Genomic DNA, 19,721 nt, shown 5'->3' with positions numbered 1-19,721 from the left:
AGAAAAGGAAATTGTTTTGGTGACCGTTTAAGTCAGTGTAGATCCATAAATACTTTTCCACTGTGTTTATTTATCTTATGCTGCTATGAATGTTTTTCTAGAGTCACACTAATGCCCTTATAAGTCATATGTCACATCCATCTCCTCATCAATTTTCCTTTTAAACCCTGTCACTTAGGAAAAATCAGAGAAGTCGGTTGCAGCTTGAACATTATCTGGTTTTGTAGAGTTCACTTTTCAGTTTTATAAGGGATTTGGAGTGCAGATGCTCAGTTACTGTAGTCCAAGGTTTTGATACCGAAGTACTGCAGCTCTACAGCACCTGCACACCTTTGCACACCTACTGTCACCCTTCCTCTGCTGTTTTCTAGGTGTCCGCTACCCCCCTGATGTACTGAGGCCCCAGTTCAAACAGCTCCCCTGGCACACACACACTAATTAATACTGGATACAAAGCTCCAAGCATGGACATGACCTATATTGAACAGCTCCAGACAAAACCCAGGAATTTTGGTAATTTAGGACCCTAAACTGAACTTGGACTCACTCTTTTAAAAAGCTGGCCTTAGATGTGGGTTATGAGCACTTGAAAATCCATCCTCAAGGCCCTTTAGAAGGACATCAAGCTCGAGGAGTAGCCACAGGGGCCAGCTGGGAAGCAGCACTTCCCCAGGTGTTGGCCATGCACCCTGGAGCTCCCCAAAATGGGGACAAACAGGTACAAACCCAAAGCTGAGAGGAGATGAACAAAGGCTCATGGATACACTGAGCAAACTTGGCCCCAGGAAAGCTGGGGTGATTTACGGAAGCACAACCCATCCTCCACCTTCACTGACTGACACTCACAGCAAAGATCTGCTTGCTCCTGGCAAAGCAGCCGCTGGGGCTTCGGCAGCTCTTCCCAATCTTTCCCTAGCTATGAACTGGACAAAACAACATCTTCATCCTGGAAGCAAGAACCCTCCAGCGAGGAGGAATAAGCAATGTTTGGTGCATTCATAATATAGATATTATTTGGCAAACTAGTTAAACAAATTGTTTCCTTTCAGGATCCTAGTGATGTGTGTGGTTGGCAAGTCTTCCTCCCTGCTGCTCGGCCACCTGCTCTCCCTACTGCTAAGCTAGCTCCATCTCCAGCCCCAGCTGCCTGCTGCTCTGGCTGCAGCCCTGCTAGAGGCTGCCTTCGCTTCAGCCAGCAACGCCGTGACCGCTGTATATCCACGGGGCAAGGGTGTATTTCATGTACGTCATGGGCATCTTTCAACTAAGGCGTTACAGACTGGGCAATGTTGACTGTCTCCCTCTGGGAACCTTGGTCGTAATGGGTGGGCTGGTGTAGGCATCACCCCAGACTGGCCAGCGCTGGTGAGATTCAGCGGAGATGGATCAGCCACAGCACTGCTCCACCAACGTCCTGCCCGGCTTATGGTTAGGGGCAGCCGCAGCTCACACCGAGCTGGAAGCGGGGCGGCTCGGACAGACCATCTGATACGGGAGCCCTCCCTGCCTGCCGGTGCCAAGGGCAGGGCGAACATCTCCCGCTGGTAAAAACATCCCGCTCAAACCATTTCCCACCCTCTGTTGTATCTATTGGATTATTATTCATCCTTGTTTCCTGTGATGACAATATTACCTGAAGACCTTTGCAAACAGTCCCTACCCTGAGGATCTGCTGTGCAAGCACAGCAAGACTGAAACACACAGGATGGAAAAGCATGGACACTGATCCTCTGCCTACAGGAGAGAAGTCCCACTGCCTTGCAGTTGGAGGTTAAATTAAATCTCTTACATGATAAAACTTTCTCACCAAGTGCATCTTTGTCCCCCTCCTGTGGCTGGATCTGATCATACACATGTTGGTATGGCGGCCAGGGTTGGATGGACCCTCGACAATGAAAAAAGCAAATATTTTTCATTGAAACTAATGATATTTGAAGGATGCTCCTGCCCTGTCTTGCCTATCCTCTTCTCCAGAGAGCAAGGACCTGAAAAACTGGAATGGGTGATTTCTGCTGTGGAAAGAAATGTTGCTCTTCCGCAAGTACTAACTTCAGTCTCTGACTCTCTCAGCCCTTTGTTCCTCCTCAGGGATAGCCAAGAAGAGTCCAGCCCACCCCGGCTGTGCTGGCTTCTGCACTGGACTTGCAACAAATGCATTCATTTTGCCACCTGCATATGCCGTTTTAAAATAACCCTTCTGCCACCTCTGAAGAGGAGATCACCCTTGAAAATTAAGTTAGAGATGCTGCCTGTAGAAATGTTACAGCCATGTTAGGAAATTCTTTTAAAGTGTCTCCGGAATCTGGGGACATAAATAAATAAATGGATAGTCACGACGTATCTGCTTGGGGTTCCCACCATTCCCTGGATGCAGCCGTCCGTCGTGTGAACTCTTCTGTAATGGGATGGCAGCAGAAACATCCCAGGAGGATTTATCCTGACCCCGCCGCTGCCCTGCCTGACCCACCTTTGCCCTGTGAAAAGATTCTGGCAGCCAGTGCTTGAAAAACAGCCTTTTATGTTCTTACTTTCCCCCTCTTTTATTAATTTGCAGTCACAACCATTGCTATTTGATCCATGCAGCCAAAAACATCCAGCGTCATTATTCAGACTGTTTGCAGCTAAACAGACCAGAAGGCCAAGCGTACACACCCCCACACACACAAGCTCTGCAGACCTCTAGGCAAGGCACGACACTTGAAGTTTAACAACCAAGTGCCTTAGGATGTTTTGTACCTTTTGCAAATGCTTTTTTTTGCAGTTTCTGTGTCATTCTTGCTGAATCTTACTTCCTGAAGGTTTTTATTATGCGAGATTTTGTCACAAGAAGTCTGCATAAGGACAGGGAATTAAACCCGTGTCTCCCAAATCCAGATCAGTACCACAACCTTTGGCTTATCTTCTCGCCTCACTTGTCTAGCAAAGGGTACTGTACAAAGGTACACAAGAATACATTATACCCCAAGGTCAAGAGCGTTGGATGAAAAGGATGAACATATACAAGCCCATGTCCTAGAAATCTGCTCTGTAGCCTCCATGGGTTTGCAAATAGCACTACTTAGCAGCAGAAATTAAATCCACAGCCTTTCAGCAAAGCAGGAACAGCACGTTGCTACTGCTGCTATTCTATGAACCTCAGAGGGTAACACATCCAACATCACCGCCCGCGCTAGGAGGGATGTGTTAGCTCTCTGAATATCCCTGATTAACACAGCTTTATCCCAGCGTTTTGTATCATCTACATATGCACTGCAACAAGGCTTGTATAGGCTAATAATATCCTGTACCGATACAGCAGCGGTTTCAGTAATAGCTAATTCAAGTGGGGCTGCTGCCAGGCAGCGCTGCCGAAGTGCGTGGAGACCACCAGGAACCCCTGCGGTTTGTGCTACAGCCAGGCCAGGAAGGAGATCCTGCGCTGCGCCTCGCAGCCCCTCTGGGCACGCATCAGGACCTCGCGGAGCCCAGCAGGTTTTCGGCAGCCTGGGGAACTGCTTTAACATACCGCAGTTTCCCTTGAGCATTTCTGTAACCCCCCGGTGCAGAGGGGCTTTGTGAGGTTGAATCCAGGCCCCCCACCTTGCCTGAAAAATAAAGGGTGTGCTGGATAATCATTCCTCTTTCCCAAAGGCTGAAAAAGTAGGTATTACACGGGTTGGTCGGCAGTATTTTGGGCACCACTTGCTCTTTTGTACCTGCACACCTTCCTTGCTTAACCTTTTCTGTCCGGGACGCCAACCTCCTTCTTAAACAAACACATCCTTGCTCTACAAGGCAGGCAATTCCGTGTAACGCAGAGAAAACCCAGGCTCCTTTTTCATGCAGTGGAAATCATCCAGCAGAGGTAAAGCCCTAGGGTGCTAATCTGAATCACCAACTTGGATTTTAAGAATAGTCACCCAGCAGGATAACAGACTCAGCCTTGCAGCTCGCTGCTGGCTTGGCTGCTGCCTCTCCTCCCTCAGCGGAGCCCGGCCCCTGCGGGCTCCCCTGCCGGGAAGCCTCCCTCCACCTCTGCTGCAAGGGGTTGTTCCTCATCTCCACCCTACGTTTATAAATGGACATCGCCATCGAAACATCCTTCTTTCAGGAGCTTTAGATGGCTCACATTGAATAGGCACCATGAGCATTAATTAATCACTGTGTGCGGGAGATTTGCTGGGTCCGTGGCAGTGAGTCAGTGCAACGAGTGCTCAGCCTGAAGAGAGAACCTGGAACAGCACAGCCAGGTGATCCATCCCAGGACCCGGGGGCTTGAGGATCTTGCTCTTTTGAGTGGTGGTGGCTTTTGGGTTTTGTGGTTGTTTCTAACATCTTTCCTTTGTGTTTCTCATACAGAAATATCACCTCCCTTTCCTCAGATCAGAAACCGACTGTGCTGCTGAGGGGGTTGTCCCAGAGTGTGACCCTTGTACTTTTGAGACGGATGAGAACAGGGCGTTGTGCATTGCATGGATGTGTACCCATGTGTGTAAGGTTGATGTCCCTGCCATGACTTTGCCAGCTCATGGCTTCCTGCATTGTTGTGGGAGCAGGGCAAGCCCTGGGGAAGACGGGGAATGAAGGGCTGAGTAGAGAGCAGAGGAAGGTCAGGGGGTGAAAAAGGCTTGTGAGATGCCTACAGCCCATGGGCTCCTTCTGAAAAGCTGCAGCACAGACTGAAGGGTTTGTTGAAAGACCTGCCCCACCAGGACTGCTTACGGTAGCACAAAGAGAAATGGGAAGCAAATAGAAACCTTTGACAAAGCAATGCTGGAAGAATCCTGAGAGAATTGATGAGGTTTTCAAAAGGCCTCAGCATCTGTCTGATTCTCTCCCACCTGCAATCGATGGGTGTTTAACCACTGACTCTGGCAGGAGCAGCGGTACAGAAAGTCTCTGAGCCATGCTGGTCCTAACCCACTCTGCACAGCCTCATGTCTTCAGTGGCCTGCAGTGATTTCCCCTCTTGCTGCTAGCAGTGAAGTGCACTTTCTGAAATGCTATCCCTTCCCCACACTGTATCACGCTCCGTTATATTGGGAAGCAACCTCCACATCGCTCTCTGTTACTGAATCAAGAAATTCTCCTGCATGCAGAACAAGAGCTCAAACGCCCTCCTTTATACCACTGCTACTCTTCCCACCTGCCTGCTCTGGAAAGTCACTTCCATGCTGGGCACTGTGTGCTACAGAGGAACTTTTTTTTCTGCAAAATGTTATTAACCATCCTTTTGTGAGCATGCTACCTCCAGAATCCTTCCTTCAGCGTTAGCTGTTGGCTTCTCCCTGCAACACTCCCTGCGCCTAGTGCTGGCGTTTGGTATCAGCAGGAATGAAACAGAACAAAACAAACCAAAACCATATCTGCTTTCCAAGATGGCTGCAGTGGGAGTGTGGCAGAACATACGGCCCAAGGGAGGAGCATTTGGTTCACTTAGCCTGAGTCTGAGGGTTGTGAATGTGAACACAGTTTAACATAAAGGTCAGCAGATAGCGGGCACAGTTCCTATCCACCTTCTTTTGCTCTAAAGTCTGCCGTGCAGTGTGAGAGACAAGGGGTTGCACTCCTGGGACATGCTATCAAGCTGCCTCTTGCTGACACTATTGGCCCTGAGAAACGGTGATCTCCAAGCACAGGGCTGGGCAGAGATAGCAGAGGGTGTGCATCCCTGGTTTCCAGGGGAGTCTGGGGATCCTCAGCCTGGAGCATAACTCTGCATGGCTCCTGACACTTGGCATGATTTCTGCTGAGCTTTTTCAAAAAGTCTGGTTTGAGGAATACAGGGAAACCAGGTATATTTAGACCTGCAATTGTATCTGTGCTCTGTGTTTGGGAATGGTAGGGGTTGTCTCCCTTCTCTTCTTAAGGTGATCTGACCCATGATGGTCCCAACACTGCAGGGTTGAGGTTTCTCAACTCTTCATGCTCCAGGGGATGGTCAGGATGTCCCATCCCACATCATGGGAAGATTTCCTACTGAATTCAGTGGGCCAAGGATTGGGAGAAGGAGCTAAGCCCACAGAAGACACATTTTAGTTCAACAGAGAGAGCACTTGTGTTTTCTGCCGTTGTGAGCAGTTCAGTCTGGCTTGCCTTGGAGGGCAGCAAGCAGCTGCTATGGATGTCTTTTTAAAAAGACATCAGTATCACTCAGAAAACTTAGGTTTCATTTAGCCTAGTTAAAACTACTCTCTGCTATGTTCTGCTGCAATCATTTAAAACAAAGGAGTTCATCAACACTTTAATTCTCCAGGTCTCTACATCACAGTGTCTGAGAATGGGAATAAGCCAGTAGTTTTTTGTTTAAACACCAAAAGAGTGTCAGAAAAGATTAAGCAATTGCTTTGTGAATTTCTACAGAGGAAAGCGCTCACGGATGCAAGTGTCAGCTGGGCTGATGCTGTTTGCCACTATAACAAATGAACAATGGCACCTCTCCATGCCCTGAACTTGCCATAGTCAAAACCGAACTGCTACAGCAATGATGGGGTATTCTCATGTGCCTCCACACAGCAGACTGTAAAACAAGCAAGCAGAAAATAGAGAAGATTTTAGGGTAAAAAGTGGGCCAGTGCAGGTGTAAGCATTACCCATGTTTTGGCTATTTTTCAACTGCACCGCAGGAGGATTCTCTGAGGTTGCAATAATCAGGCGGTTAGTAGTAAGGATGGCAATGAACCAAAAGCCTGGACCAGTCAGTGGACCAGGGAAACTTTCTGCGATGTCCGTACCAGTGAAGTGCCAACACATAGCACACCAGACGCAGAGATGAGTTTCTTGCTGAGTTTCTTACGTGAGTTTCTTTGCTGAACAGACAAACGTACCTCTTTCCTTCAGCTACCACAAAATTCAGATACTACCACACACGTCTGTCTTGAATACCCTGTGCCACTATGACCTTCCCAATTCAAAAAAAGAGACAATGGAACTGGAAAGGACACCAAGAAAGGTTGCAAGGATGATGAAAGGTATGGATCAGCTTTACAAAAGCAGCACTATAAGGGACACAAATGCAAAGATGCAGAAACAACCTCCAGTTCAGGATGTGCTCAAATCCCTCCTTCCTGCAAGCTGGGAGGGTGAAGCTGGGAAGGGTTGCTCTGTATACATGCTGTTTGTGCACTCTTCGTTTGGACAACTGGCCACTGCCGCAGACAGGTCCTGCCTGACTTTTAGCCTAAACCAAATGCAGCCACTCATATGGCGTTACACCATTTGGGAATAACAAATATTTCTTTCCCTTACTGATACAAGTCACTGTTCTGATCTTCACGCAAAGAGTGGCTGTATTTCAGCCCAGTTCCCAGGATCTAGGGACCAGACGCTTAAAAGCACCTAATTGAAATGAGATTTAGGCACCCAAACACCTTTGAGTATTTGGGTTGAGTTGTTTCCATGTGCTGCTTAAAGCCCCGTCACATTCAGGGTAAACGTCAAGGCTGCAGCACAACCAGACTTGTGCTGCCACTGGGGCAGAGCCGAGGCATTTTTCAAAGCTTGTCATGTTATATTCCACTCAGAGAACAAAACAGGGAATTTCAGATTTTAATTTGTCACTTTACATGTAAATTAAATGTTGTATATTGTCACAAGTGAATTCAGCCAGTATTTATAATAACGGAAGTCTGCCGCTTTGATTTCTAAACAAAAATTCCCCATGTCGCTTGTGCTTCCCTGCATGAGCTGTTTCATTTTAGCTTTTCTGTGTTTTCTCTTTGAGACTGCCTAAAAGAGTTTGTGGGGGAAAAGAAGGACTGAGAAAAAACAAGAACAAGAAATAATTGTTAGGATTACTCAGCAGGATGGCTGGACGACATTTTGTCCCTGTTTTTCGTGGGCAGAACTATTGCAGTGCTTAAAATTAAGCGCATGCTTAAGTGTTTTGTTGCTCTGAAGCCAGAATACTCAAAACTGTATCTGATTAGTCCCTCCCGACCTGGTCCAAAGCCCATTAAAATGGTTACAAAACTTTATAATGCCTAAAATGTGCTAAAGTGCCCCAAACATCAGTTGAGATCGCTCAGTGCAACCAGAGCCCTTCCTCGACAAGGAGACTGCTGACATTTAGTCCCTTGGAAACCAGGAGATGAAAAGTTAAGTATGTTGACATTTTCTTTCAAGAGCAAAGGAATTGGAAAAATAAAGCAACCATCAGGAAATGATGCCTTTCAGGAACCTAGAAAGACAATATTCCTCCCTCGCCTTTCCTCTGTGTCTCAGGGTTTCGTTATTATTATGTGGGCTATAAGCCACTTGGAAAGCTCAGCGTACAAAGCTGCATGAATTACAATACACGGAGATTGACTGGGTTGTAACCTGTAATGTATTACTTATTTTTTATTTTAATTGCAAGCAGTCTCTGAAACATTATAGAGCATATAGTGCTAGACACAGCAGAAGTAATTAAAATGAGAGGGCCACATGCAGTCGGCAGTAAAACACCAAATGTAGGCAGCTCAGGAAAAATGTCATTGATTCAGCATCGAGAGGCCGGGAGGAGAAGAGGCGGGATTGAGATTGTCAACAACAGATCATACTCAAAATGCAGCAGCAAGCGCTACGAGCGTTTAAAGCAAAAGCAGCCAAGGGATGTATTGTCGTAGAGCTGCAAATGTCTCAAACAGGGACGGTGACGTCAGCTCCTGAAGGTGGTTTCAAAGAAAAAAGCTGAGCCTGAACAAGCTGCTCTTCTCCCACCTCTGTGAGGAAGAATCTGGGTCACAATTTCTCCCGTAGGAAAAATGAACACCACATTAAAAATAGTAATAATTAACTAAAGGAGGTAGAAAAAGAATCCATGGCTGTTTGTTTGAGGTGGATGTAAAGCGATACAACTGCAATTCAATTCTAAGCAAGGCCAGAGAGCTCATTTGAGGTTAGCAAGGAGCTGTTGCTTTGTTCAGCTGGCTTGTCCGACGCCTGCTCCGAGACAGCCCCAGTGTGAAAATGACTTCAAAACATTACCATACCCACGTTCCTGCACACCCTAACTGGGTGTCACCCTGACTGGTGTTAAATGGCATTGACCGTCTGAATGTAATTGGCTACAGCAAAGGTTAATGATCATTTCTACCTTTAAATAGTTTATGAAGATGCTTGATGCCTTCTAACAAGGCAGCTATTGGAACTTGCTGCTCTTTCCACAGGCTTGCATATCATTGATCTTTCTTCTTGAAATTATTATCCCCAGGCAACCTATAAATCTCACTTACTGTGGCTCAAAAATGCTGGACAATATAATGAACTGTTACGAGGGCAAAGACAGTGGACAGGGTCACCTCTTATGAGCTAGCAGCATATGTGCTTAGGCTGTGTGCTTGGACCTGCACAGTTTTACGTACATCTCAGAGAACGAAACAGAAACCTTAAGGCAGATTTTGTAATTAAAGAGCATGCATTAGTTCCAAGTATATCACTATACAACAGCTTTACATGCTGCTAAATATAAATGGGCTTGGTAGCAACCTGGGGTATAACATCACACCCCACCATTTAATTCAAAAACTCTCCTGCTACAAAAGTATCTGCAAGGGCAATTCCTTCCCCATCTCTTCACTTGCAACGAGCATCCTACAGGTCTTTATCAGAGACCAAGAACGGAGAAATTAAAAGCTGCAAATGTTCAGAGCAGTCAAAACTTTCATCAAAGCCCCAAGTCAGTGCACGAGGGCTTGAAAATTTTACATTGAAGGGTTTTGATGGTTATAAGAGTCTGCAAGGTCCTGTGTGAAAACAAACCAAAGATCCTCAGCTATGAACTCTCCCCCCAGCTTCAGGTTGACTTCAAGCGTGCATGTGTGTGCATGTTTGGGACCAGGGACAGTCATCATTATCTTTGACAGGGAATCCACTGGCAAGCAGTTTCAGGGACTTGGATGTATTTAGCTTCTGCTTCCAACCACTGAATATCTCTTCATGTGGGTTTTTTTCAGCAGACAGAAAAGCTGTTTATCTCCACATATCTTGAGAATAGCTTGTTAGCAAGTCACTTTTTACTGCAGTAAACATTGCTTGTATTTCCTACGTCTGGAGGACCTCTTACGAGAACTCCTGACCAGATCTGTTTCACAAATCCTTGAACACCAAACCTGAGCCGGGTTTGCCCTCAGAAGCTTGAACTGCTAGGTCCAAGACCTAAGCTACCTACATGCTTAACCCTTTTCTCTGAGGTTAGAAGGAAATCAAGAGTAATATTTTGCAGGTACCATTGGTCAGTAGAAATGATCCATGTTTTTATCCAGTTTTCTAGTTAGAATTGTCCACAATTACAGAAGGTGATTGAAACAGATAACTGCAGCTCCAGTACTATCACCAGATAACAAAACAGACTGCAGGTTCAGCCTTTTTCCCTTAACTCCTTCAAAGAGGAAGAAAACAAGCAGGGAAAAGGCAAAAAACCTGCATAACATCAGTGAAGTCACTAAAGACAGAATCAAGGGAGGTGGAAGCAATGGGAAGATCCACGGATAAAGCTGGTATTTTTGCTGCCCACGCTCGCAGGAGTACAACAAGCAGTTCATTTTACTCTCAGGGCTTCCCAGGTGTTAAGTAGATCATCACCAAGTTCCCCGTGCTGTGCAGCAGCATGGGGACAGTACTGCTGCAGAGCGTGCTCTGCAACGCCGCAACCAGCAGCAAGGGCTTCCCTTAACTGCACTGCGTCCTTACCCTGATGCTAAGGAAGGTGAGCTCTTCTTCCTCCTCCTGGCATGATCCAACAGAGTTAATCAGGAAAGATGTTTGTCCACACCATCATTTTTAATGGGTCCAAAAAGAAAAAAGACGGGCAGTTCTTAAACCCCAGACAGTGAACACAAATATAAATCTCCCTAGGCAAACCAGGGTAAAGTCCTGATGCACTTTACAAGCTGTAAACGCTGCTTTTATTAGCCATTTATGGGCCACTTTTCCCAACGCAGCTTTAATATTAAACAATAAAGCTCACAATACACTTACAAAGAAAAACAGACTCTCTCATTTAGTCCTGAATTGGAAGTGTGGCACCTCCTGATCACATGAAATCAGCAGAAATAAGGTTATTCAGTTTAGGCTGCATATTTTTCATGCTTGATGCCCCACGCAGTGCATACTGTGCAGTGAGACAGAGAAGAAAAAATTTGGAAGCCACTGGAAACCGTTGTAATGAGCTTTTGGAAAGTGTTGAGCAGCCCTGTTAACCACATCAGTATGCACACAGACTTCAAGGAATATGTCATTGTGGTTATGGGTATTTATCATTTATAATCTGATACATCAGATGTCTCGTATAAGATAAGGCCTGACTCTACCAGGGACTGCACGCAAAATGCATGCAATTTATGTACAAAATAAGAGTAACTTCTTATTTTGAGCCTCTTTTGAGACAGAATAGGAAAGGAAAGTACTGCTAATCCCAACTATAAATAGAAAACAGGCTCAGGGGGTGAAGTGAATTGGCCAAGATTACACGGGAACCAGAAAGAGAATGAACATCAGCATCTCACCCACACAAAATCTGTGCAAAACACATGCTGTCCCTCAGTGGAGCTGATGTGAAGGTCGCTCTGGGCCTCTAAAGGATTTCAACAGCTGGCCAGTATGGGGAATGGTGGACCTGGTCGTGTGCTGCCCAAATCACAACTGCCCAGGCCTTCTGGTGCAAGCAAGAGGATTTGTAATCCCACTGCACCAGCACGTGTGTTGTGGCTTAGCCCCAGTCGGCAATTAAACCCCACCCAGCCGCTCGCTCACCTCCCCCCCAGTGGGATGGGGGAGAGAATCGGAAGAGCAAAAGTAAGAAAACTCGTGGGTTGAGATAAGAACAGGTTAATAATTTGAACAAAAATTAATAACAATAATAATAAATTGTAATGAGAAGGAAAACAAGAGAGTGAGAGAGGGAAAAAAACCAGTGATACAACCGCTCACCACCCACCGACCGATGCGATCACTGTCCCTGGCCAGTTTCCACCCAGTTTCTCTACTGTGCATGATGCCATACGGTCTGGAACAGCCCTTTGGGCAGTGTGGGTCAGCTGTCCCGGCTGTGCCCCCTCCCAGCTTCTTGTGCAGCTCCTCGCTGGCAGAGCATGGGAAGCTGAAAAGTCCTTGACCAGTGTAAGCACTACTTAGCAACAGCCAAGCCATCAGTGTGTTACCAATATTATTCTCATACTAAAATCCAAAACACAGTGCTATACCAGCTACTAGGAAGAAAATTAACTCTATCCCAGCGGAAACCAGGACAACATGCTGCTTTATCCCTTCACAAGCCCTGATCTGCTCCAGCTTGGCTTCAAGAAGGCCAAAGAAAATCCACCTGTTCCGTTTCTTTTTTTCAGCTGGCAGCCACAGGGACATACATGCATTTGGCCAGTCTTCCAACCCAAACTACGCCAGGCTGGCGAGCTTGTAAAAAAGGCCCATCTCAGGGCTTGTAAAAAAATTTTAAACCAGATGGGCTAAGTCTCCCTGCTCTGGTGTTTGCTAGAGATGGCTCAGTTAACCAAAGCAGAGGGACTGAGACTCCCTTGCTGAAGCAAAACCAAGCTCCCAAATAAGCTTACCCATCACACTGCTGTGCACAGGCGTGCATTAGGAATATCCCAAAATAAGGAGCAAGTTTTAGTGTGGACTGGGCCTGGTTCATCCAGCTGGAGGGGAAGACAGAAGTAGCATGTTGAAGATTTGATCTGTGGAGCCAACTGCACTATAGGGACACTCTCCCTGGGGTCCTGCAAGTCTAGTACCAGGGTCTCCAAATCCCAGCTCACCCAATTCACCCTCAAATTGCTCTCACCCCAGTGCCCCTGAACTGTTGTAGAAGGTTTCTTTGCGTCATTAAAGTCTGTTCCTCCTTAAGATGTTTAAGGAACATCTCTGTTTGGAAAACAGACTGCCCAGTGGTTTGTAAACTAATTTGAGGTCCTTTAACATAAAATGTTCTAACCAATTATAATAGATGCAAATTTAATGATAGAAAACAGGTCTTGACAGAGCGCTGATCCAAGTCTTCTCAAACGTGGCAGAGAGCGTGATGCTATACGTGGACCACAGTGCGGGTCTGGTGAGCTCTGTGAGCAGAGCATGTGCACTGAGCAGTGCCAAAGCTCAGTCAAGATGAGAGTTTTGCCTATTGACTCATTTAATATGATTCTAAATCACATCAACACTAATTATTATGGAAAACTCCAATGATTTTGTAAGGAAACGTTTCTGTGAAAAATTCTACTAAAATCCAGATAGCTCTGGAAGGGAGAACACAAGCTAGGCAAAGCCCCAGCTTCCCCGTGGTGACACTCACACGCTCAACAAGTGCTCATGTACCACTCTGCACAAGCTGTAGAATCACAGAGTCACAGAATCATATAGGTTGGAAAAGACCTTTAAGATCATCGAGTCCAACCATAAACCTAACACTACCAAGACCACCACTACACCATGTCCCTAAGCACTTCATCCAAATGTCTTTTAAATACCTCCAGGGACGGTGACTCCACCACTTCCCTGGGCAGCCTGTTCCAATGCTTGACAACCCTCTCAGTGAAGTGAAATTTCCTAATATCCAGTCTAAACCTCCCCTGGCACAACTTGAGGCCATTTCCTCTCGTCCTGTCACTTGTTACCTGGGAGAAGAGACCGACCCCACCTCTCTACAGCCTCCTTTCAGGGAGTTGTAGAGAGCGATAAGGTCTCCCCTCAGCCTCCTTTTCTCCAGGCTAAACAACCCCAGGTCCCTCAGCCGCTCCCCATCAGCCTTGTGCTCCAGACCCTTCCCCAGCTTCGTTGCCCTTCTCTGCACACGCTCCAGCCCCCCAAAAGTCTCTCTTGTAGTGAGGGGCCCAACACTGAACACAGCATTCAAGCTGTGGCCTCACCAGTGCCGAGTACAGGGGCACAATCACTTCCCTACTCCTGCTGGCCACACTATTTCTGGCACAAGCCAGGATGCCATTGGCCTTCTTGGCCGCCTGGGCACACTGCTGGCTCATATTCAGGCGGCTGTCAACAAACACCCCCAGGTCCTTTTCTGCCAGGCAGCTTTCCAGCCACTCTTCCCCAAGCCTGTAGCGTTGCATGGGGTTGCTGTGGCCCAAGTGCAGGACCTTGCACTGCGCCTTGTTGAACCTCACACAATTGGCCCCAGCCCATCGATCCAGCCTGTCCAGGTCCCTCTGCAGAGCCTTCCTACCCTCAAGCAGATGAAGTAGCAGTCAAGTCAGACTTAATTATAGTGCATATTCTTGAACCACTCTGCCATAAGAAGTGGCTTTTGCCCAGGATGCCTCTCAAACCCTCTTACTTTCCACTTAGCTGGCCGTGTCCAAGTTGGGTTACCCACCTCACAGGGAAAATTGTATTCAGTGGCTTAGTGCATGTTTACCTCCAGCACTCTGTGGATGTGATACCTGATCCAAAGCCAGACAGCTGGCACAAGCCCATCCATCACTAGAACATCCCTCACCTTAAAAGGAGCAGCGGGATCTGCCAATCTGCTGCAAAATATGCCCACCATACTTACAGCAGTCATGTCTCCCCAGCCACCCAAAATAACTATTCCAGAATATTCAATACAACGTGTTCGTCTTAGTTTTTTCTGCTGGATTATTGGTTACGATCAAGCCCCAGTGTCCGCGTCAGCCACCGACAGCGGCGCAAGCCAATGGTATCCTGCATGGGTACGTCCTGTTTGCACGGTGCCACCGAACAGCCGCTGAGCTGTGGCCACGCAGCCGGGAGGTTTGTGTTGTCTTTAATGACCAGAGAACAGAAACTGCTGTTTTCTCAACGGAGTGAGTGTGGAAAGCAGCTTGTTTTACATGGATTAAACAATTATTGACACTGTCACAGAAAAGGGCTTTTGGAGTGTGTCTGCTACAAGAATAATAGAGTGAATGGATTTTTTTTTCCCTGAGCTCTCAGAATTTTTAGTAAATGCTGGTTATTAAAGGGGCCTAGAAAAACACCGGGAAAAAAAAGGATCATGCAATTAAAACTGTGCCATTCTTAAATGTAGCCACAAATCAGTGACTAGGGAAAGAGGAAACTTGCCATTTAAAGACAAACTGCTCCTATTTAGTTAAGCCTAGGAGCTCGAAGCAAGAATTGTCAACAAGAGAATAAGGAATATTACCCTTGAAAATATATACAAATTTTAATTACAGTTGGCGTTTTTGAGATCGGTGCTGAGGATTGTCATCAGATGGAAAATTGCTGTCATCTTTCTACCCTTAGGGACACGAATGCTCGGTGGAAATGACTGTAACTGTAAACCAGGCTCTAACCTGCTTTGATATCGGCTTTGCAGTTGAAAGGAAACCTTAAGCTGTCATATTTAGATAACAAGCCACTGTCGATTGAGCAAGACCTCTCCACAACATGGCAGAGGATGGTAAAACTCTTCCAGCTATTAGCAGACAGGTCAAGTCTGACCATGTGGGGTGAGAGACTCCCGTCAGCTCTGCTCCTCCACTCCCTCGTCCCAGCCCTGGCAGCAGCAACCTCTGCCCTTGCCCTCCAGAGGCCTTTGCCCTCCAGAGACGATGCTGCCGGGGGCTGGATGTGCCGCAGGCAGAAGAGCAGGGTCCTGCGGTGGGACAGGAGAGGTGGAGCAGTGCCGCAGCCAAGGGACGGGGAAATTATGGGGCAGCAGCCCAGCTCTGCCATTCCTGCCTTTGGAAAGCTGCAGGTTGACGTGGCCAGGGCTTCCCCTTCCCATCGTATACGTGAAGCTCACACTCTGCATTTCCAATCATTTGATCACAAGTTTTTAGTGAGGAAAAAGAAGCAGCTGTAATAGTAAACATCAGATCTGCTTTCTAGGGATCGTGCTTTCTGGGGCTCTCCCTTTCAGGGCAAACACTGACTTCTCCAAGGATTCACGGGCCAGTGGCCCACTTTTTCTGTCTGAGGATACCTGCTCAGTCCAGATGTTCGGAGTTGGGACCCTGAGCCAGCGCTTCCCACTGCTCAGAGCAAAAGCAAACCTCCCACCTAACACAGCCCTCATGGAAAATCAAAGCCTGATTTTTCTGAGTTTGAGCAACTGAAAACAGCAATCAAAGTTTTACTAATGAAGCCAAGGCTGTGCTGCAACACTCTCCTTCAGAAACAGAGTGGGTAACAGCTCTCTTACACAGAGGTGTGATGGTAAATTCAGATCTCCAACAGTCACAAGCTGCTATACGGACAGCAAAGACAGGTATCGTGGAGGAAGAGGAAGCTACATGACAGTGCAATTTGAAAATAGGCCCAAAATGCAGATTTCAGCTTCTGAAATAAGGACTCAGATTCCAGTCCTCTCCTTCCCTGCTTTCCAGCTCCCTGCAAGCTTGGAAGGGGGTAATGCGGGGAAAAATGGGTCCCAATCCAGTGTTTTACAAAGACAAAGCTGGAATTTCTATGAGCTGACTTACAAAACTATCCATTGAGCCAGAGACTGGAAAATATCGAATTTCTTCTCCAAAGAGGAGATGGGTCTGGAAGAGAAATTTCTTATTTAAAGGTAGAAAGAAGTGAAACAAAGCAGCAGCATCTCCCTTCATTTAAAAACCAACACAAAAGAAGTAAGGGGCTTTGATATTGGTAATAGCGTAAAAGAAGCGTGTGCTGTCAGTGAGTTCATCCTTTTGACCCACAAGACAGCTTGCCTGCTTTTCGGCTCTGTCTCTGGGCAGTGTACCTGAGATCTAACACAAAGTAATTGTCAGTTCGTTGTGACTTTGACTGGAAATCCCAGTGCTGAGAGGGAAATCTGCTGGGCTTTGATGTAGAGATTTTGGTAGCATCTATGCCTTCCCATCTCAGAACACACTCATTTGATGTATTGTTGAGTAAGATATTTGTTATCTTCTCAGAGAACATGCATGTAACTTTGTAAATCTATTTCCTGACTGCCTTCTCAGACGGATAGTACAAGGGTTGTTTCTGAGGCATCAGTTTATCTGATACAGGGAACAAGGCTGAAGACAAATGTAGAGACCTCCAAAGTGTTGGCATTACATGTCACTCCAAGGTCCTCCTCTGCTTTCTTCCAGGGACTATGCTAGAAAGCAGGTTCCCTTCATGTAAACTATACTGTAATTTCATTTTTATCTATCACATCAAGGGTTTAGGAGACAGTCCCTCCTGGATCAGGAATATGTACTGGCAGCAGCAGGAATGGCATGTTCCTCCAGAACCCATGCACTACCCATCAGTACAGGCTGACCCATTCCCATATTGGGATGGACTTGTTCCCACAGTCAGCGTCCCAGCATGCTCCTGTCTAGCCATTACAGGACGAGGCTGGTTAATTTTCTGCCAACATTAAATTGTGATAGGTTTTTCTCAGCCTTTTCCAGGCTCCCCCCTTTGCTGTGCAAGGAGAGAGCCACACCTGGCATTTTCTTCTGTAACCTCAGGACGCTGAGCCTCTCTAAAGCTGCTTTGGGACACTGCCATGAGCCTCTTATGAATATTAAGGCATCCTGGCTGAGCAGCATGCAGCACTGCAGCATGGCCATGCCAGCATCGGTGGTAGGCGGCAGGTCCTTTCCACACTGCTACTGAGTTTCTCTACATGCAAGAGAGACATCAGTAGCTTTTGCAATAACCTTTTATTGCTCTGCACCAGATGCCTCGGGGAAAACAAAACTTAGGGTATTTCTGTGTGACAGGGAAGGGTACCAACGTACCTGCCCTGGTCCTGGGGTAACCAGCACACCTTCAGTGCTGGCCCCTTCTCTGTTGCTGGGGCCCTAACCTAATCCTTTTACATAGGATTGCTGTGAGGCTGTAATTCCCTGGGTCATCCCTTTATCTCTTTTGAATTATTCTGGCAAGCCTCTAATCTTTTACAGTTTCTTTTTTTATTTTCCAGGATTTGATTTGCTAAGTTTCACCCCCAGAGCTCCCCATTAGCTGGCGTAATGTTTTGCTGGGGTTTTCTTGTTGTTGTTCCTATGAAGTTTTATAAATGCCTTTCTCTGTTCCGTAGCACTTTTGACACTTGTATCACACAGGTATCTCTACCTTGCCTTACCATCTAAGAATGATATATAAATGAATCTCTGCCTTTTGACAAGCCCCAGTTATTTCACGAATGCTAATTAACAGTTTACCCACACAGGTATGTTTATAATTACATCCATTACACAAAAGGAAACTGAGGCCCTGGGAAAAGTGTGACACCCCTTCTTGAAAGAGCAACTCACAGCCGTCACTCAGAAGTGATCAAAATGTCCTTCCCAGGAAATTATACAGTCACCAATGTCCACAATTTGAACAAATCCTGCTTGCAACGGACCTGGGCTGCCCTCCCTGGCATGCCAGCACACCCAGAAACGACCAGCCTGGCCTTGCCAGGAGATAAGCACCTCTTACAAATGTACAAAGAGAGCCGAGCATGTTTAACATCTTGCTGGATCAGCCTCATAATGTGTTTAAAACAATGGAAGAGGAAAGCATGTGTTCCTTTCAGCACAATCTGTGCCTTATAATCAAGTCTAAATGTTCACAAGCCGCTCAGATCCTAATGAGGAGAATGACTTAAATGGCAGAATGTTCTGCTCTTTCTACAGGTTTACAAAAATGAAATTAAACATAGGCTTTCTATTACAAAACAATAGGCAAATTGAAGACCAATTATGCAAACCCATCAGAGAACCTGGTGAACTGTGGAGAATTTTGCATTTCTGAGGCGGAACGACTTTTTAGATGAAAAAAAACCTCCACTCCAAGAAATTGAGAACATCTGTGCCATCAAAGAAAGAATGCAGTGAATAATTGGACAATCATAGACAGGCAGCCATTTGAATATGAAGCTGTTTGTAATGTCGCAGTGGAAGGGAAATTACAGAATGCCAGCATTGCTTGGCTGTCAAACGCCTGTGCTTTTCCCTTTGTGCCTATTATGGCATGTTGTGTGCTCACTTTACAAGAGTCTGCGGGGTCGACAGCGGGGTCTCTAGGGTTATCTGCTTCCATTATTTTGCACATCAGACACATAATGAAAAAGGAGCAGGCAGAGAGGTCCTTGAGCGTTTACTTCCTCCAGCATCCAAGTTTAAGTGCACCTTTAACCTCTCCCTGACAGACAGCCCAACCTGCAGCCGTCCCCCAGACGGCTGACATGCAGCGCGGAGCAAATATTCTCTCTCTCTCAGCTGACAAACTTCTGTGACCCCTTGCCTCGAGCAATGATTATCCTCGATTTCAGCAGGCAAATCCCGCACGGACATTCCCGAGGGGGAGACACGCTGAGCCACCCCCCTTGCAGACTCCCAACCGCCCTGCAGAAGTGACCCACAGAAAACCCCCCATCGCACCACCTGATGGCATCTAACTGTGGGCTGGACTGCTCTGAAACACAGGCACAGGAGCCCAAGAGATCTGAGCAACACTTGAGGCCATGGTTCATCTCTGTCTGCAGCATCCAAAATTATTTGTGCCCAGGAAGACGAGACTGAGCTGGGCATATATTGTTTCCAGGAACACATACCTCTGCACCAGCTCCGCACTGCTCCTCAGCACAGCCTCTCTTGCAACACAAATTGCGCTGCCATGTGTCGTGGAACTACAGTATTAGGGCAAATGTTTCAGGACATCTTCCAGGACAAAAAGGGGAAAATAAAAGTGATCAACTTAGTTGTGATTTCATGGCTAGTTGCACAGATATTCACATGTTACTTTGCACAGTCAGTCTAATAACCAGCTTTCAGAAGGACAGACAGCGTAATGAATGGGTTGTAAAACACGCTCATAAAAACATTATAGCATGT

This window comes from Mycteria americana, chromosome 15 (genome assembly GCF_035582795.1).
Source record: "Mycteria americana isolate JAX WOST 10 ecotype Jacksonville Zoo and Gardens chromosome 15, USCA_MyAme_1.0, whole genome shotgun sequence".
Classification (NCBI taxonomy): Eukaryota; Metazoa; Chordata; class Aves; order Ciconiiformes; family Ciconiidae; genus Mycteria; species Mycteria americana.
Note: the sequence above shows the minus strand (reverse complement) of the source record.